Source organism: Ostrea edulis, chromosome 3 (genome assembly GCF_947568905.1).
Source record: "Ostrea edulis chromosome 3, xbOstEdul1.1, whole genome shotgun sequence".
NCBI classification, from domain to species: Eukaryota; Metazoa; Mollusca; class Bivalvia; order Ostreida; family Ostreidae; genus Ostrea; species Ostrea edulis.
Window position 1 is genome coordinate 47,077,497 of NC_079166.1, and position 17,363 is coordinate 47,094,859.

The following is a 17,363-nucleotide window of genomic DNA, read 5'->3' on the forward strand; positions in this document are numbered from 1 at the left end:
GTTGGATGAAACAGAAACTGTAAAATCATGCAGATTTAGAACTTTTTGATTAAACCCTTCTGCCACAAAATATAGTCCCTGGGCCATCATTAAAAATATTTTTGTTTGATGTACTCCGACTCACATTTTTCAAGGTGGGTCGATAGGTAGGTTTTTTTTTTTATGTCATGAAATCTGATATTTTCTTTTATTAAAAATAGGGAGAATTTTCTATTTTTCAAGGGAACCAAAAAAAAATAATTTAAATTGCTGAAAAAAATTGATCGGGTAGGAGCAAATTTGAGGGGTCGGTCGGAGTACATCAAACAAATCAATTTTTATTTTTGGCCCTGTCAAACCCTTTCAAAATTTGAATTGACATAAACATTTTCAATACAGAACTTTCAGGATGTGCCGGAACGACCGATTATATTTGACATTTATACACCACGGTCACGTGATAATAAGCAATTATAGGGCAAAGGTGACATCGATACAAATGGTGTTTTGCTAACAGACGGTCTGTAAAGAATTATGTGCTGTCCTACAATGACGATCCAAGTCACTATTGGTGCTTAGTACCTAAAAGTAAATTAGATAGAAGGGAAAAGGTGCATTTAGATGCATATCATTGGATGCAAGGCGTAAAGTTTAACCGATATCCTCAAGATATATTTCCTATATTTATTTCCCCGCCAACTCACATAATTTAATCAAATACATTTTCCTATAAAATGGTTGTAGTGATTCCTTACTTTCAAAGATAGCATTTAAATGCAGGAATTTAATAGTAAATGAAGTATCCTATGCTTGATTACTTAGTTGTTATTGTAATCTGGAAGTGACATGCCCTACAAATTACGTTCAATGCGTGATAAAAGTCAGAGTGGATCCATTACCTCGAAAGTCCCGTATTGGATAGGGTTTAGTAATAGATGTGCAATATGTTTGCACCAACCGAATCAGTATTGAACCAGTAAAAACTTCGCTGTAGCATCCCCAAAAGCTCAGGAGATATATAACTTCCTTAATTTCTAGAAGCATAAAAATCGAGTTTCACTGAACGAACATATTTCATCCTTGAAGTCCATACAACACTTTGTAAACAAATAATAATTCTTAAAGGGGCATGGACACGGTTGAGCTGCAAATTTAATTTTTCCATTTTTATTGTTTGTAAACAATACTTAACTAAAGTATTTCTAATGGTCAACCAAAATTTGAATATCAGTTTTTGAGTTACAAGTGAAATACAGCACTCACAATTTTTTGTTATTGTATAAGGTTTGTGCCATGTTTTTGTTTACATATAGATTGTTCAATAGAAATTTAGCATAATTAAAACAAAATGAGAAACTATTAAATTACATGTATGTTCAGAATTAACTTGTAAATTGAAAAATCTGCTTTAAACGAATTTTTACTAGTCTATAAGTAAAGAAAAACAGGGCACGAGCCTAGTTTACATAACGAACAATTGTGAGCTCTCTTATCTCCCATAGTCATGTCACCTCGACAACTGACATTCAAGTTTTTGCTGACCTTGGTCATGCATTCTAAACATTAACAAGAGGCACACAGGCCTTATCGGTCACCTGAATACAAGTGAAAAAGTATCACTACTTCCATGGGCTATGAAATCTAGAAAAATTTTCCTGTTCTGAATATCTAAGCTTAATTCTAATGTTCAGCAACAGTATAAAACAAGATGTGTTCTTAAAACTTCACTGCCCTCAAAAGTGCATACACTGATGAAAGGCTTTAAATAATGGGTGTATTAACATTAAAATATCAAAAGATATGACTAATTTGGACTCATCCTAAAGTAATAACCCTGGGTTGTGAAATTCACCATTTTTTGTACATCCTTTTCTGCTATTCCTAAGTATGCATTTAGATTTTATACAGACGTATCAGCAAACTTACACATAAATACTATATACTAAGTTTGGCCCCACCTTGGGGTCAAAACCCTTTCTCTGGGGAAAATCAAATTTACAATTTTGGTAAAAGACTACCTGCTCAATCCATTTAGTTTCAATTAGTATCAAAAGAACTAAAGAAAATGTTATTTAAGTGTTACTTTTACACATAAACACTATATAACAAGTTAGGACCCAACCTGGGGTCAGAACCCTTACCACGGGGATCATGAAATTTACAATTTTGGTAGAGGCCTTCCTGCTCTACATCACTATGCATTTAGTTTTTCTTACATGTGTGTGGTTCTTGAGAAGAAGATTTTTGAAAATTGGTCAATTTTGGGCAGTTTTTGCCCCATCCCTAGGGCCCCAGGCGTGCTGGAGTCCTGAAATTTACAATTTAGGTCTCCCTTGTCCCAATGACGCTTCATACTAAATTTGGAAAGAATTGGACCGGTAGTTGTTAAGAAGAAGTTAAAAATGTTCAATTGTTAACTCACGACGACGGACGAAACCCATGCAATTGCAATAGGTCACATGATCGAGTTTACTCAGGTGACCTAAAAAGGGAAAAAATTAATTTGAAAATCTTCAGCTCAAATCATATCCATTCATGCCCCTTCAAGGTAGCTCATTACACAAAATTTTTATCTAATTGCTCGTTAAACCACCTGTTCTGAAGTATTATTTCACCATCGAAAAAGTAGTGGGCAGTTAACAACACCAAAAAAAATTCTCTTTTCATGAAAATTCTTAAAACAACCTAGTATTTGTTAATTGTTATGAACTCCTCAAAATTTTGACTATACTGTACCACTGTACTTAAAAATTCATTCTATACTATCTTAATCAAGATATTTCATAATATTATAAAGTTATATACATGATATAGCTTAATAAAGCTCTATATATAGCTAAATAGGACAGGACCCTTTAAATAGTGTTCAATATATTGGGACAAGTAGGGGCGTAGCTAGGACTATTTCAATGTGAAGACCTGAAAGATGAAGGTTTGACCAAGGCGCACAGCACCGTTGGGGGGGGGGGTAGGTGTGTGTTGCCCCCTCCCCCCCTCAGGGGGGGCTGGGTTGAGAAATTTTTGAAATATTGGGACTCATTTGCATTACTCTGAGCATCTAGACATTAGATATTGTATAACTTTTCAAAGATTTTTAAATTGTTAAGTCGAGTGATCGAGTCAGTGTGGTCACCATAAATTTATTTAAAAAAAAATATATACATCCATTATTTATATCATGTAGAATACATTATTTTAAAAAAGGCTGATTTTAAAAACTAGAAATATATATGAACATATTAATTTTTGCAAAATATTTATGGCCAAAAATGTGTTTTGAAAATGAAAAAAAAAAAAAAGAACAAATGTGTAGGCACGTGCCTACTCGAGCCTAACGAAGCTACGCCCCTGAGTCAAGGGAAAGGGTACTTAGTCTATAAAGTATAAATCAAAGAATACGTGCATATAATTTATGGGCTTATTTAGTTCACATTAAGCGGTAATTTTGTGTGTTCAGTAGGGGTGGTGTGGTATAAACCCCCTACTATTATGTTCCCCAAACAGTTTGCATGGGAACACATTGGTTTTACTCCGTTTCTTACTATTATTATTCTTCTTTCTTCTTGCGACTTTTTTGTCCACGAGTGTTTTCAGAAAATACTCAAGGGATCAAGATTAAACCTTTTTAGGATGATAGTATAGCATATGTAGATGTGCAGAACAAATGTCATTTTGTCTGAAAATGTATACATGTGCATTGGATTTTTTGTTTACAAACTTTGGAATGCGTCAAACTTTTTTATTTTTCAATGAAATTGTTTGATATCGTTGGTATAACTTGAGACCCTTAACTGTTTAGCATGGTCAAAATTACAATTTTGCACGTGCATGCACGTGTGCTTCAATTTGATTGGATCATACAAAAATGTCTATAACTTTCACGTTAATGAAGGAAAGACTAATGATATTTACAGAATAGGTAGAAATGCCAAATATCGATCTACAGATGGATGTAATAAAAATTGCAAACGTGCATGCGCACACACGTGCATATTGTCGTTTGAAGGTTCAATTCTTTAAATGACCATAACGTTTTTGTTTTTCAACAGAATCTTTTAAAACTTCCCTAGGTTATAAATGTATCTTGATATTCCAAGTCTGTAGTCAAAATTACTTTCCAGCACGTGCATGCCCGTGTGCTAAATTCTGATTGGACGATTTTCAAATTGGGATAACTTTCTTATAAATGATGGAAATTTAACAATATGAAATTTATACTGCAAATATCTATCAAATGTCTATTGAATGACATCAACATTGATGCTGAGTCATACGTGCGCATGTAATGCACGTGCATAGCTTTTCTTTCATTTTATGGGTACTAAATGGCCATAACTTTTGAATTGAAGACTCAAATGAATTCAAATTTATCTTGTAGATCTATGATATGAATGCCTTTTGAATGGTGTCAACAAACATTCCATTATCAAAATCACATGCACGTGAAATCAGAATCCGCGTGCATTGTAATTTTTGACGTCTATAAATTCAAGTAATTGGTCAATAATATTTTTAGATTGCAATGATAAGTCTTGAAATTTATGTTGCAGATATGTTTTGAGTCTCTCCATTTATGAATGGTGTCAAAATCACTTCCCCGCACACGCATCCACGTGTGTTAAATTATGATTGGACGATTGTGAAATCACCATAACTTTCTTATAAATGAAGCAATCAATATCAAATTCATACAGTAAGTAGATCTATATCGTTCAAATGTCTATTGAATAGCATCAACAAAAATGCTGTGTCGTACTCATGCGCGCATGTATGCACATGCATTGATTTGGTCCTCGTAATTTTTAGTTGCTCTTAATTTCTTGTTTTTCATTGAACTGTCATGAAACTTCTCTTGTAGTGACGGTGAGTCATATATTTACAGGTCCAGTCAAACTACCTACGTAGTTACTAAATATAGCTACATAGGTATTTAAACCTACTCCAGGTAGCTATTTTTACCTTTACTTGCATTTCACGGCCAAACGCAGGAACGGCGCAATATGGTGTCTACCAAATTTCTTAATTCACTTACACTGACGATGAATACCACAAAAATATTGGACAAAAAAATGATTACTTTCTAAACTTTCAAATTTGCATCAATAACTACACCCAGTTCCATTTTCTAGGAGCTTAGGATCAAAGCTACGTGATAAGAAGTCTAGAATGTCTTACAAATATGTATTATTTTAAAGTTTACCTTCATGCATTTTTACATTTGTAGCGGTCAGCCGGGTTCGATCGCCGGTGGCCAGATAGCTCAGTTGGTAGCTAGAACACCTGACTAGAGATTCAGGGGGTCTGGGTTCGAATCCCGGTCTGGTCGTTGCATTTTCTCCCTTCCTGTTACATTTGGTGCCGTAGACCAGCCCCTGGAACTGACAGGTGAAAATGCCTGCCAGGGGGATAAAGATTCTGGGTTGATGTCTTCATGTGTGAAGACATTTAAGGAGGGAGGAATGTAGTGGTCAGCCGGGTTCGATCGCTGGTGGCCAGATAGCTCAGTTGGTAGAGCACCTGACTAGAGATTCAGGGGGCCCGGGTTCGAATCCCGGTCTGATCCGTTGCATTTTCTCCCTTCCTGTTACATTAAAGGTTTTGGGGGCAATTTTTCATGCATTTCCTCTACATTCTTCACCCTCGTAAAGTATTCAAATTAACACTCCAAATTTTGCCGTGCACATGCACATGATACATAAAACGACTGACCCATTTAAAAGATGCGCCTTAATCATTATTTATTTATATTTTTAAAAACAGGTAAAAGTAGGTAGATATAGCTACTTTAAGTAGGTTTAAATACCTAGGTATAGCTATTACTAGCTACGTAAGTAGAAATAGTCTTTAATTGGACTGGACCTGATTTAGACTTGTAATGTATCGACATGGTCAAATTACTCACCAGCACATGTATGCACGTGCACAAAATTTTCAGATGTCTATAACTGATTTGTTTTAGCATCAAATGGACTGAACATTATAAAATATTTATATTATATAAATTCAGACGCTTCACAGATTGATATGGTCAAAACTTCTTGTACTGAAACAAATGACACCACTTAAATTGCTAAATGGGGGAATGTTTGGGGGACATCTGTAACGGTCCTCGTTACAATTAGTACTAGACTATTGTTACAAGTAATTTTGTAACAATAACTACTCTATGTTATACAAAATACAAACATTTATTGGCACAAACACAATTACAATAATACACGTATCAACACTTCGCGAAAGTTACGTCCCTTGTCCGCCATCTTCCGGATAAAAATCGTATTTCCCTACGTTGGCCTTTGTAATTTTCCTATCTGTAGCTTTGACATCTGTTATTTTTCCATCAATTGCAGTCAACTACAATATGCCCCAGATTGGGGCAACCCATTAACTTGTATGAAAACTTGGTAATTGGCTAAAATTCAAAGTAATAACATCTTACATTTGGTAAGGTAAAGAAGGAAAACTGGGTTTTTCACCGATTGACCTTTGGCTGACCCCGCAAAGGGACGTAACTTGCGGCGAAGTGTTGATACGTGTATTGGCAAAGGCCCATTGAACATTAATACATATAATGTTTACATAATTTTTATGTAGTTCAGGTCGAAAGTAATGACTTCTGTATTCAAAACAGTCTCTAATAAATTTCACAGTAATTTTTAAGACTTTATGTATATCACTGTTAAAATATATTTGTAACATGTATGTATCTTTCATTGTCCAGAGTAAAAATTTTCTGTGTTATAATATAAATGTTTCTAAGGTAGGTGTTTCTTGGCATAGGATAAGATTTACATTGAAAAAGAAAATGAATTTCATCTTCGATCACACCAGTATTGCAAGCATTACACAACATCTTTCATTCATTGATCATGTGGAATTATATCTAACATTCTCTATTGCACTTAATCTAATTCTACTAAGAGAGGATCTCTCCGATCTTTTTCTGAGTAAATCAACATATGGACTTCTTTTTCTTGTGTATAATTTTTTCATAAAATTCAAGTTTTTTTTAACCAAAGACTGTTGATGATTGCTCCTGGGTGCACTGGTCAATGATTCTTTGTTTTATGTTTGCTAAAAGGTATTGAATTGAATCTTTATATTTTGTAATGTTTGAAAATCCCAGATTATCTAGAATAGAAAATATTTTCCTGGTCCAAGTGTTGTAATCACTTGTGGATTGGTAAAGTTTAAAAAGTTATATACTATACCGTAATTCCCGCCTTTTGTCTGGAATACGCGGGATATACGGGACGTTTCGCCCCTGAGGACGTTTCGTGCTAAGACGATTCGCCCCAAATACGATTCACCCTTAGACGTTTCGCCCTTCGACATTGGTGACTGTCTTTATGTTCTTTAATTTGTAGAATAATGTTTATAAATATCCATACTGATTAAAAAATAAGTTAATAGTCTATGTTATAGAAATAATCAAACATGTGGAATTATAATTATAGGGATTAGCACTCTCAACAAACTAGGTAAGTGATCTAAGCGAGATTAAGGACACAACTATCGCGATGGCGGTACCACTTCATGTATATGTTAACATCAAATGTAATCAGACAAAACTTCTTAGATATGTAGTTACATAGATAATAACCAAAGTAATTGGAAAATGCAGGGGACGTTTCTCACCGCAAATTGGGGCGAACCGTCCCAGTGCGAATCGTCTTAGTACGAAACGTCTTTAGGTGCGAAACGTCACAGAGAAACTGGTCCCCCTTCCCACAATTCCGTTCGCGTAGGTCCATGGTACTAGTAAATAGAGACCAGACACTCGGCTATCTCCGTAAATCTCCGACAAAGCAGAGCGTCTGGTTCTTTGAACATCGGAAGGCCTCGGGATCCAGTGACTTTAAATATATGTTTAATACAGATACATTTCTGATAATTTCTCAGAGTTTATAACCAGCCTCGTCATACAGAATAGGCAATCAGTATATTTTCCCCGTGAAGTCGAGAAAAGAACTGGAAACCAGTTTAACCTTGCCGGAAGTAATCTTGAACGGTGCGTTCAATTCACTGATTCAGTGTGATACTGTTGTACACAAAGGGCAACATTGAGAACTGTGCGTAACGAGATCATTTTGGTGCAAAGCATCAATTCGGCCATTAAAATTGAAAGCATCCCAATGAAATGGTGAAGATTATTCTTCATATGCTCACTATCCATCAGGCATTATAAAATTTACTCGGTGTATATAGGCCTAGCGGGTTCTCTTTGTATGGAGTCCATTTTCGAGTTACCGTATTCCGGCATGATTCTAACATTTACTTTGTACTTGAACGGGCACATCAACATCCGGTTTTCAACATGAATTTCGAAAGTTTGAAAGTACCAGAATTAAAGTGGTTTTTACAGGATCGAGGAGTCACATGTCACTTTTATAGAAAAGATAACTTATTAAGACTGTGCTTATTAAGACTGTAAACTAGCAGAAGAATTGAATTTAGAGATCGTGAATGACGAATCAGGTAATGCATTCAAAGAATTTATGTTCTCATTGAAGTTTATACCCTTAGTGTCGGTGTATTCACACATTATAGATAGAACTACAATGAAATGCGAGTAAAAATATCTTTAGATAATAGCCTGATGGATATATTGTGTATGTAAGTTTTTGGTATCCCATAGTATTTGTCTTTTAAGATGACATGGACCTGGTCTTTATAAAGAAAAAGAGAGAAAAAACAGCAGTGGTAGTGTGTCATTGAAAATTGGTGCATCATCGAAAACATTTCCCTATAATATATTTTACCGTATCTTGAATACGTTCTCTTATGCTTGTACAGCTTTAGAAAACAAAATGTTTGTTTATTGAATTCCTAGATGAGTTGCCAAGTAGAATGAGGACAGCATGTGTTATGGTTAATGGAAAGGATATATTGCCAATACAAGATATACCTGAATGGTCTAAAAACTTGACAACCCTACCACCAATTGAATCATGTGATGTTATGGTGTATCTTGTAAATGAATGTGGATGGGAAGCCTCTAGGTTAACTTCATACAAGAAGGATAATGGTTACAAGCTACACTTAGATAACCACATTAGTGATGTAGTCATAGCTGAGGTACCAGACACCTGTACATCACACTATTATGTGAAGGCTAACTGTATACAGAAGCCAGGCAGACAGAAGCCCCATATGCCACTTGGGTACATTTGAATACAAATGGGCAGATTCTCAGTGGAGGTTGTTCTTGTGTTGTGTAAGATATATATCACTAAGATACTCAATTACTTCTGTCAAATGTGTATAAATTATGATGAATTGATGATCATTGTATAAAATGTGCTTTTGTTTTTCCTTTACATCACCAACATTTTCAGATTTTGTTTGATCCTTATTTTGTGTTGCAACTGAGAAAAGTACCTAAAAGGCTTTTAATATTAAAAACAAGTCTTCTTTGTACTTTAATCGTTGACTTCACATTCATACATCATCAGTTACCTAACCCAGTGCTGGCAACTTGGCGGTTACCATTTTCAAAATTCATGACCGTGCAACCAACATTCATCTGGCATGAATTTGGTATGTTTTTCATTCATCTCCATTTCATAAATTTTGATCATCCAATTCAGTTACTAATAAATGATAATAAAGTACTTGTCATGATTTATAATAAGTGTATATTTATGGTAGAGATATTCAAAATCATATACTTGTATTCTATGAAAATACATTTCAAGTATTTTATCAAGATTATTTACCATTGATAAAAAAAAATTCAGTTAGTAAACAAAATTTTACATTAACATCAATACAATGGTACACGCATATGATAACAACAATCAAATGCATTTTATTTTTCAGTGGCAATGGAACATGTAAACATTGCATCGCCTTGTTGTTTTCTTTGGTAAGTTTCGACAACAGACACAAAGATCGTTATTCAGAAGCATGCACCGACACTGTGTGTATCTGGGACAAGCCCAAGAAAACATCAGAGCCAATGGAAATAAGACTGCATTGATCTGCAGAGGGACAACACCACAGAGAAAAAAATAACACCCACTAGTAAAAATTACTCTCCTTGTGGTGAGATCAATAGCAGAGATGTTGAAAAAGATGTATACAAGTTATTCAAATCTACTCATTCCTTATTATTACAAGTCTTAGACCCCCCAAGAGATGACAGCTCACCTGAGGATGAATTGAATGTTCCTACACTTAAAAATGCCATGCTGGCTAGGTCATCAAATAGGTCTGTCTTGGATCATTTAAGAAATATTTACACATCAGATGTTCTAGTAGAAATAGAAAAAAATACACAAGGTCAATCTGATAACACTGCTTGGTTTGAGCATCGATGTGGAAGAATTACTGCATCATTTTTTCCACCTGTCATGCATTTCAAATTTACTGACAATCCCGAAAATTACATTTTGAAAAACCTACTTGGCAACTCTGGTGATGGGTATATGATACCTTCAATTGCATTTGGGAAGAAATTTGAACCTGTGGCTAGGCAACAGTACATTGATTTATGCAAGAAATTACACAGAAATTTAAAAGTAGATACATGCAGGTTGTATGTATGTGACCGTTATCCTTTTATGGGAGCTTCACCAGATGGTAAAGCTACATGCAAATGCTGTGGAGTGGGTCTTATAGAAATCAAATGCAGCTTTACATATCAAAATGTTGAACCTTCAGAAGCTTGTAAAGATGATCATTATCTCTACCTTGATGAAAACAATGCTGTAAGATTGAAACAAACATCTCCATGGTATATTCAAATTCAGGGCCAAATGGGCATATGCAAGTTTCTATGGTGTGAATTTGTTTTTCACAAGGAGGGGTATTGTCATTGACAGAATAACATTTGATCCTGAAATGTATTCAGAAATTGTGCAAAAATGTAACAGATTTTTTGAGAAGTATGTGATTACTGTTTTGTTAAACCAAAAGTAATAATGGACTTGTAGCCACTGGAAGGTGTTTTACAGAATTATGATATGGTCATAAGAAAGTTTGTTCTATGTTAGATATGATATACAACTTTGTGTAAAACAAACTGTTCAAAAATCATTGCTTATATGCATCATAGACTTCCTGTACACTTGTGCTTTATGGCTGATAGTGACTTTATGTAAAAAAAAAAAAAAAAATTCTAAGTGGAATTTCATTGCACAAAGAATATAAGACATATACGTGTACAGTTGTTACATTATTCAACTGCTGACACAGGCATTTCATCTATGCATGTATTCGTATACATCTTATTTCACTAAAGGTTGTTGACAATTACTTAAGAATGCACACACTCTCAAAATTTGATTACACAAAGGTTTGATTTTTAAAGGCATAGTGTGTGATAGTATTTTGTAGTTCTTCAATCTGCCTATTGCCCTTTCAACATGATTTTTCAGTTTTGTAATTTTTTTTTGTTTTCAAAACATCACTTGCAGTAAGATGTTTACCTTTTCCCCACGAGCACTTTTTGGTAAATGGTGGTATATTCAATGTACCTCTTCTCTCTAACAAAATGTCTTTTATTAAAATACCCCTATCTGCCATCACTTCATCACCAGGCTTTAATATATCTAAAAATCCACTATGTTCAGTTATGTACCTGTCAGAAACATTGCCTCCCCAAAGATTTGAAAGAAACATAAAAGAACCAGAGGGAGTTATAGCAACTAAAGCTTTAAATGTGTTTTTCTGCTTATAAGAACTAAATGTTCTTATCTGAGCTGTTGGTGTAGATGGCCTTTCAATAAAGAACTCAGTATAATCAATGATACAGGCTGTTTTGGGAAAAGTTAATTTGGAATTTGGTCTTTTCAAAAGTGGTGAAAATACATTATTCATGTAATTAACCCATGTTGTAAAAATTTGTGACACCCTTGTACATGAAATACCAAAGCTATCAGCAACAACAAATGTAGGTAAAGCCAGGCGTAGTCGTAAAAGTGTGACAAGAAACTCATGAAAACGAGTCAGCTTCCTATTTGGTCCAGACTTCTTGTAAGGATTCTTAGCTCTAGCATTCTTTGCTTCAGACCCACCCTTCCAATACATCAATGTAGGTATTGTTTTGTCAAGTATAGCTGTTAAAGTGAAACAGATAGAAAACATTTATTCATATGTGACATAGTATCCTTTTCTATTACTTTTTAAGTTTGATTAAAATTCTAATTTGTAGTTGTTGTTGTTAGGTGACCTATTGCATAGATCTGTGTCTGTCGTCGTGCGTTAACAGTTGTACATTTTAACTTCTTGACATCTACCATTCTAATTCTTTTCAAATTTGGTATGAAGCAACTTTGGGACATAAGTTGTGTATATCAGGACTCCTGCTTCCCTGGATCCTTAGAATTTAGCTTAGATATTCAGAATATGAATTTTTTCTAGATTTCATAGCCCTTGGGGCTAGTGATACTTTTAACTGATACTCAGGACAGGTGACCAACAAGGCCTGTGGGCCTCTTGTTTATAAATGTAGTTCTATGTGCATGTATAACAGGAAGAGTAATGCAAATATATTCAAATTAATTCATTTTGGTGAATTTTGTGGTTAGAATAAAAGCATACTAAAAAATCCAATACTACCACACATGTGTAATTTTGTTTTATCTATCATGTCTATTATAAGGCAAAAAAAAAAAATACATGTTGGTTTCCACTTTCCCGACCGACCCTAAAAAGTTCTGCTGACCGTAACACTTTTTTCTCATTCTCACAGATTTTGGAAATGTCTTCACTACAACAAGAGTATATTTATTGACATATTAAGTTATTAATTATGCACTAATACATGTACTAGACATATTCCAAAACACAGAAACAGTTTTTGTTTACAGTACAGTGGAAGAAATGTTTTGATTCATCATATAATAATTCAACCTATAAAATAAAAATAAAAACTACCACTACCTACATGTACCTACCGACCTTTAAAAATTTGGAGGTGAAAGTGGAAACCAACATATATTTTTTTTGGCTTAAGTATGTATATAATACATACATTGCATAAAGTAAATACATTGCATAATTTAAATCTATAATACCAAAGATTCCAAAAAGGGTCAGTACAGATGGGGTACCTGTAAAGTTCGAAACGAAATCTAACGAAACGAAACGAAATCTAACGAAACGAAACGAAATCTAACGAAACGAAACCTACCGAAACGAAACGAAACAGATTGTATAACCGAACTCTTTTAATTATAATAATTAAAAATGGTATCTTAGGCCCCTGTGAAAGTTACCACTTATAAATAAAATTCGCCTCCCCTTTGATGTAGGCTTTCGGCTTGACTGTTACAAAGTTTTAAAAGTTGGAAAGGGGGGAGTAAGCACAAAGTACATATCCGTAGTTGATTAAATGCCATGTACAATTAGTTTCGGATTCATACATTTCAGAACCGAGGGTTACAGTCTCAGAGATCTGGGGAAACACACTATACGAGGGGTGGGGTCGCCGACGTTGAATCCGCCTTTGGGCATAGATACATTGTTTGAAGAAGCTGGTGTCTGAGAAAATTGAAAGCAGGAAGAGCTTTTAACCTCTTATTTTATCTCTAACTGCTGAGGTGCGAGTACTTTCAATAATGGAAAAACTCTATACATTTGGGATGTTGCTAAGACGGGGAATTGAAAACGGGACGGAAAACGGATTTTTTTTAATGCAATAATATTAAGAGGAGGTCGGCATTTTGTAAACTGAAAAGGCTTATGAACAAGGGGATTTTAAGCAGAAATCACAAAGAGAACGGAAGGACATATTCAGAATCCACCGTTTGATATACTACATACAAATACACAATATCCACATGTATACATATATTTGTCTTTAGATCAAAAAATACTGAAACATGTATTTATGCCGGCCCAAAATCGGATTCAACGCCGACGACTCCATCCCTCGTTTAGTGTGTTTCCCCAGACCTCTGACCTGTGAGACTGTAACCTTCCGTTCTGAAATTTATGGATCCGAAGCTAATTGCACATGGTATTTATGTACTTTGTGCTTAACACCCCCCCCCCCTTTCCAACTCTTAAAACTTTGTATCAGTCAAGCCGAAAGCCTACATCAAAGGGGAGGCGAATTTTATTTATATGTGTAAACTTTAACAGGGGCCTTAGATACCATTTTCAATTATTATAATTTAAAGAGTTCGATCATACAATATGTTTCGTTTCGGTAGGTTTCGTTTCGTTTCGGTGGGTTTCGTTTCGTTTCGGTAGGTTTCGTTTCGTTTCGGTGGGTTTCGTTTCGTTTCGGTAGATTTCGTTTCGGTAGATTTCGTTTCGTTTCGGTAGATTTCGTTTCGCACTTTACAGGTACCCGTACAGATGGCAGCCCAAAGTAACTTTTCACAGAGCTATCACTTTCTGTCATCTCAACAGATAGGTACCGCCTCAAGTCCTCTTTGTCCTTAAAGGTCTCTCGCAAGTGCTTTAGCGATTAAACACAATGATTATTTAGTCTAAACGCAAAAGATTGCGTTTAAAAGCAATAATCATTGCCTTTATTCACTTTTGCGTTTTGCTATTAAACGCAATAAAATAATGTTCTTTCTATGTAATGGCCTCAACAGGCTTCCCTACTATATAAATGTCGAATTATGTCTTTTGTACAGATGGAATTCGAAATATTATGTCTTTTTCAACGACGTTATATAGAAATCAAATTCTAATATAGTTGGACTTTTTGTAATAGTTCGTTCAAAAATCAGGCGGACATATTGTGACACTTTGAAAAAATATTGGGCGGGCATATTGTGCAGGTGGACATATAAGGACAGTTTGGTTCAAAATTGGGCGGACATATAGCGAAGGCGGACATATTGTGCAGGCGGACATATAGGGACTCAACAGATGCGTTATATTTCCAATTCTTATACCATTGATTTTATTATTACCCCTTAACTTTATTATTGCTAATATTTCTGCACACAATAGAAACAAATGGGGAGAGATAGGGACCCCTTGTCTCCAGCCGCGTCCATTTTTAAACCATCTAGATAGATTTCCACCCTGATTTATTGTTGTGATATCGTTAGGAAAAATTTTAATCCAGTTGATGATAGATTCACCAAAATTGAATAGTTTAATAACACGAATTAAATAATCCCAAGACACCGTATCAATAGCTTTTTCTAAGTCTATGAGTAGAATTAGACCTGGAATGTTTTTTTTACTTGAGCATAGTTCATTATATCATAAATCAGTCTAGTATTTTCTGCAATATTTCTGCCTGGTATAAATCCTGTTTGATCCCCATTTACCCGGTATTGATTTTTGTAGAATATGTTTTATTCGATTTGCTATACATTCTGATCCTATTTTGTAAACAGTATTTAAGAAAGTTATTAATTGGTCTCCAGTTTTTAGCTCACCTGAGCTGAAAGCTCAAGTGAGCTTTTCTGATCGCTTTTTGTCCGTCGTCTGTCTGTCCATCTGTCTGTTAAACTTTTCACATTTTTGACTTCTCCAGAACCACTGGGCCAATTTCAACCAAACATGGCCAAAAGCATCCTTGGGTGAAGGGAATTCAAGTTTGTTCAAATGAAGGGCCATGTCTCTTTCAAAGGGGAGATAATCACAAAATTGCAAAAATAGGGTGGGGTCATTTAAAAATCTTCTTCTCAAGAACCACTGAGCCAGAAAAACTGATTTTTACATGTAAACTTTCTGACATAGTGCAGATTCAAGTTTGTTCAAATCATGGCCCCCGGTGGTAGGATGGGGCCACAATAGGGGATCAACGTTTTACATACAAATATATAGAGAAAAACTTTAAAAATCTTCTTCTCAAGAACCACTAAGCCAGAAAAGCTGAGATTTACATGAAAGCTTCCTGACATAATGCAGATTCAAGTTTGTTCAAAGCATGGGCCCCTGGGGTTGGATGGGGCCACAATAGGGGATCAAAGTTTTACATACAAATATATAGGAAAAATCTTTAAAAATCTTCTTCTCAAGAACCACTAAGCCAGAAAAGCTGATTTTTACATGAAAACTTTCTGACATAGTGCAGATTCAAGTTTGTTCATAGCATGGGCCCCGGGGGTTGGATGGGGCCCCAATAGGGGATCAAAGTTTTACATACAAATATATAGGGAAAAACTTTAAAAATCTTCTTCTCAAGAACCACTAAGCCAGAAAAGCTGAGATTTACATGAAAGCTTCCTGACATAATGCAGATTCAAGGTTGTTCATATCATGGGCCTCGGGGGTTGGATAGGACCCCAATAGGGGATCAAAGTTTTACATGCAAATATACAGGAAAAATCTTTAAAATCTTCTTCTCAAAAACCACTGAGCCAGAAAAGCTGATTTTTACATACAAATTTGATCCCTATTTTCTATCCCCTGCACTCCTTACTCTGGGTACATAATTTGAAGACGATAAAACAAAATCAACAAAGTTGCAATTCAGTACACAGAACTTGGGAATGTTTGTGTATTAATATGATTTTGTTTGGTCCTCTGAATATTGGAAAGAATGTTTTAAAATTTCCTGTAGATATATTGACCATATCAATTAAAGGATACATGTGTATAACCCTTTTCAATTTTGCACCAAGAGGGGCATACATGTTTCTGAAATATTTCTTTCTCATATATGCATTCCTTGTGACAAGACCTTTCTTTTTTGTATCAAAGATTTTGACGTAACCTTGATCTTGGATTTTGACTGACTTTTAAGAAAAGTTAACGTAGGCAATATCCTCTGAACTGTTTAAGGTAAGGATTTCATGTGATGTATACAGATTCCCATGGAAAGACCTTACATTGGAACCACAATATAGGGTCCAATTTTTTTCATGGGAATAAAGATTGCAAAAACCACAGTAGGCCAATGTGTTTTAATGTGAACAATGTGGCCCATGGGCCTCTTGGTTTGTTTGTTTTTTTTTTTTTTTTTTTTTTTTTTTGTTTTTTTTTGTTTACTCATCATTGTTTTGAGTCAAAGGCATTTACGAGGGCTATTCGATATAATGTACTGTGAATCAAAATTTGTGGTACTTCACCTACAGCTGGTGACGTCTTTTGATATTAGTAAAAAAAATTCTCGACGACGTAAAACAATCAATCATTCAATCAAAGCCCCTAGTCTTTGTCTATACCAAAGTTGGACTTCAGTCCACGTAAGAATCATGCAGAATGAAAAATAAGTGGCACAGCTATAAATTTAAAATCTCTTGAAAAATGGCTAATTTTGAAGAAAATCATGTTTTGTATTTGATCCAATAAAAAATTTCACCTTGGATCCTTCTTATATTTTTAATCGGCTGAAAGAATATTCGGTTTCAAAAATATTTTCCCGTTGTTTTCTTTATAAAGAGCACTAATGAAAATGGTCATACAAATTAATTATCGGACACTCTGTCATTAAAGATTAATAGATACATAAAGTCAAT

The 17,363-nt window shown here is 34.8% G+C and overlaps 2 protein-coding genes across 5 annotated transcripts in view; one reads left to right on the top strand and one right to left on the bottom strand.

The window, feature by feature from the left end:
* Window positions 1–17,363, top strand: part of LOC125677196 (platelet endothelial aggregation receptor 1-like) — a 351,642-nt gene that overhangs the window by 273,659 nt on the left and 60,620 nt on the right. The gene's annotated exons all lie outside the window — the stretch shown is intronic.
* Window positions 1–17,363, bottom strand: part of LOC125649582 (uncharacterized) — a 172,572-nt gene that overhangs the window by 123,848 nt on the left and 31,361 nt on the right. The window contains exon 1 of one of the 2 annotated variants that reach the window (XM_056157957.1): window positions 7,191–7,319. The exons of the other annotated variant lie outside the window; for it this stretch is intronic. The gene's annotated coding sequence lies outside the window, so the exon portion shown is untranslated. Of the gene's footprint in view, window positions 1–7,190; window positions 7,320–17,363 lie in introns of those variants that run through there. 2 annotated transcript variants of the gene reach the window in all.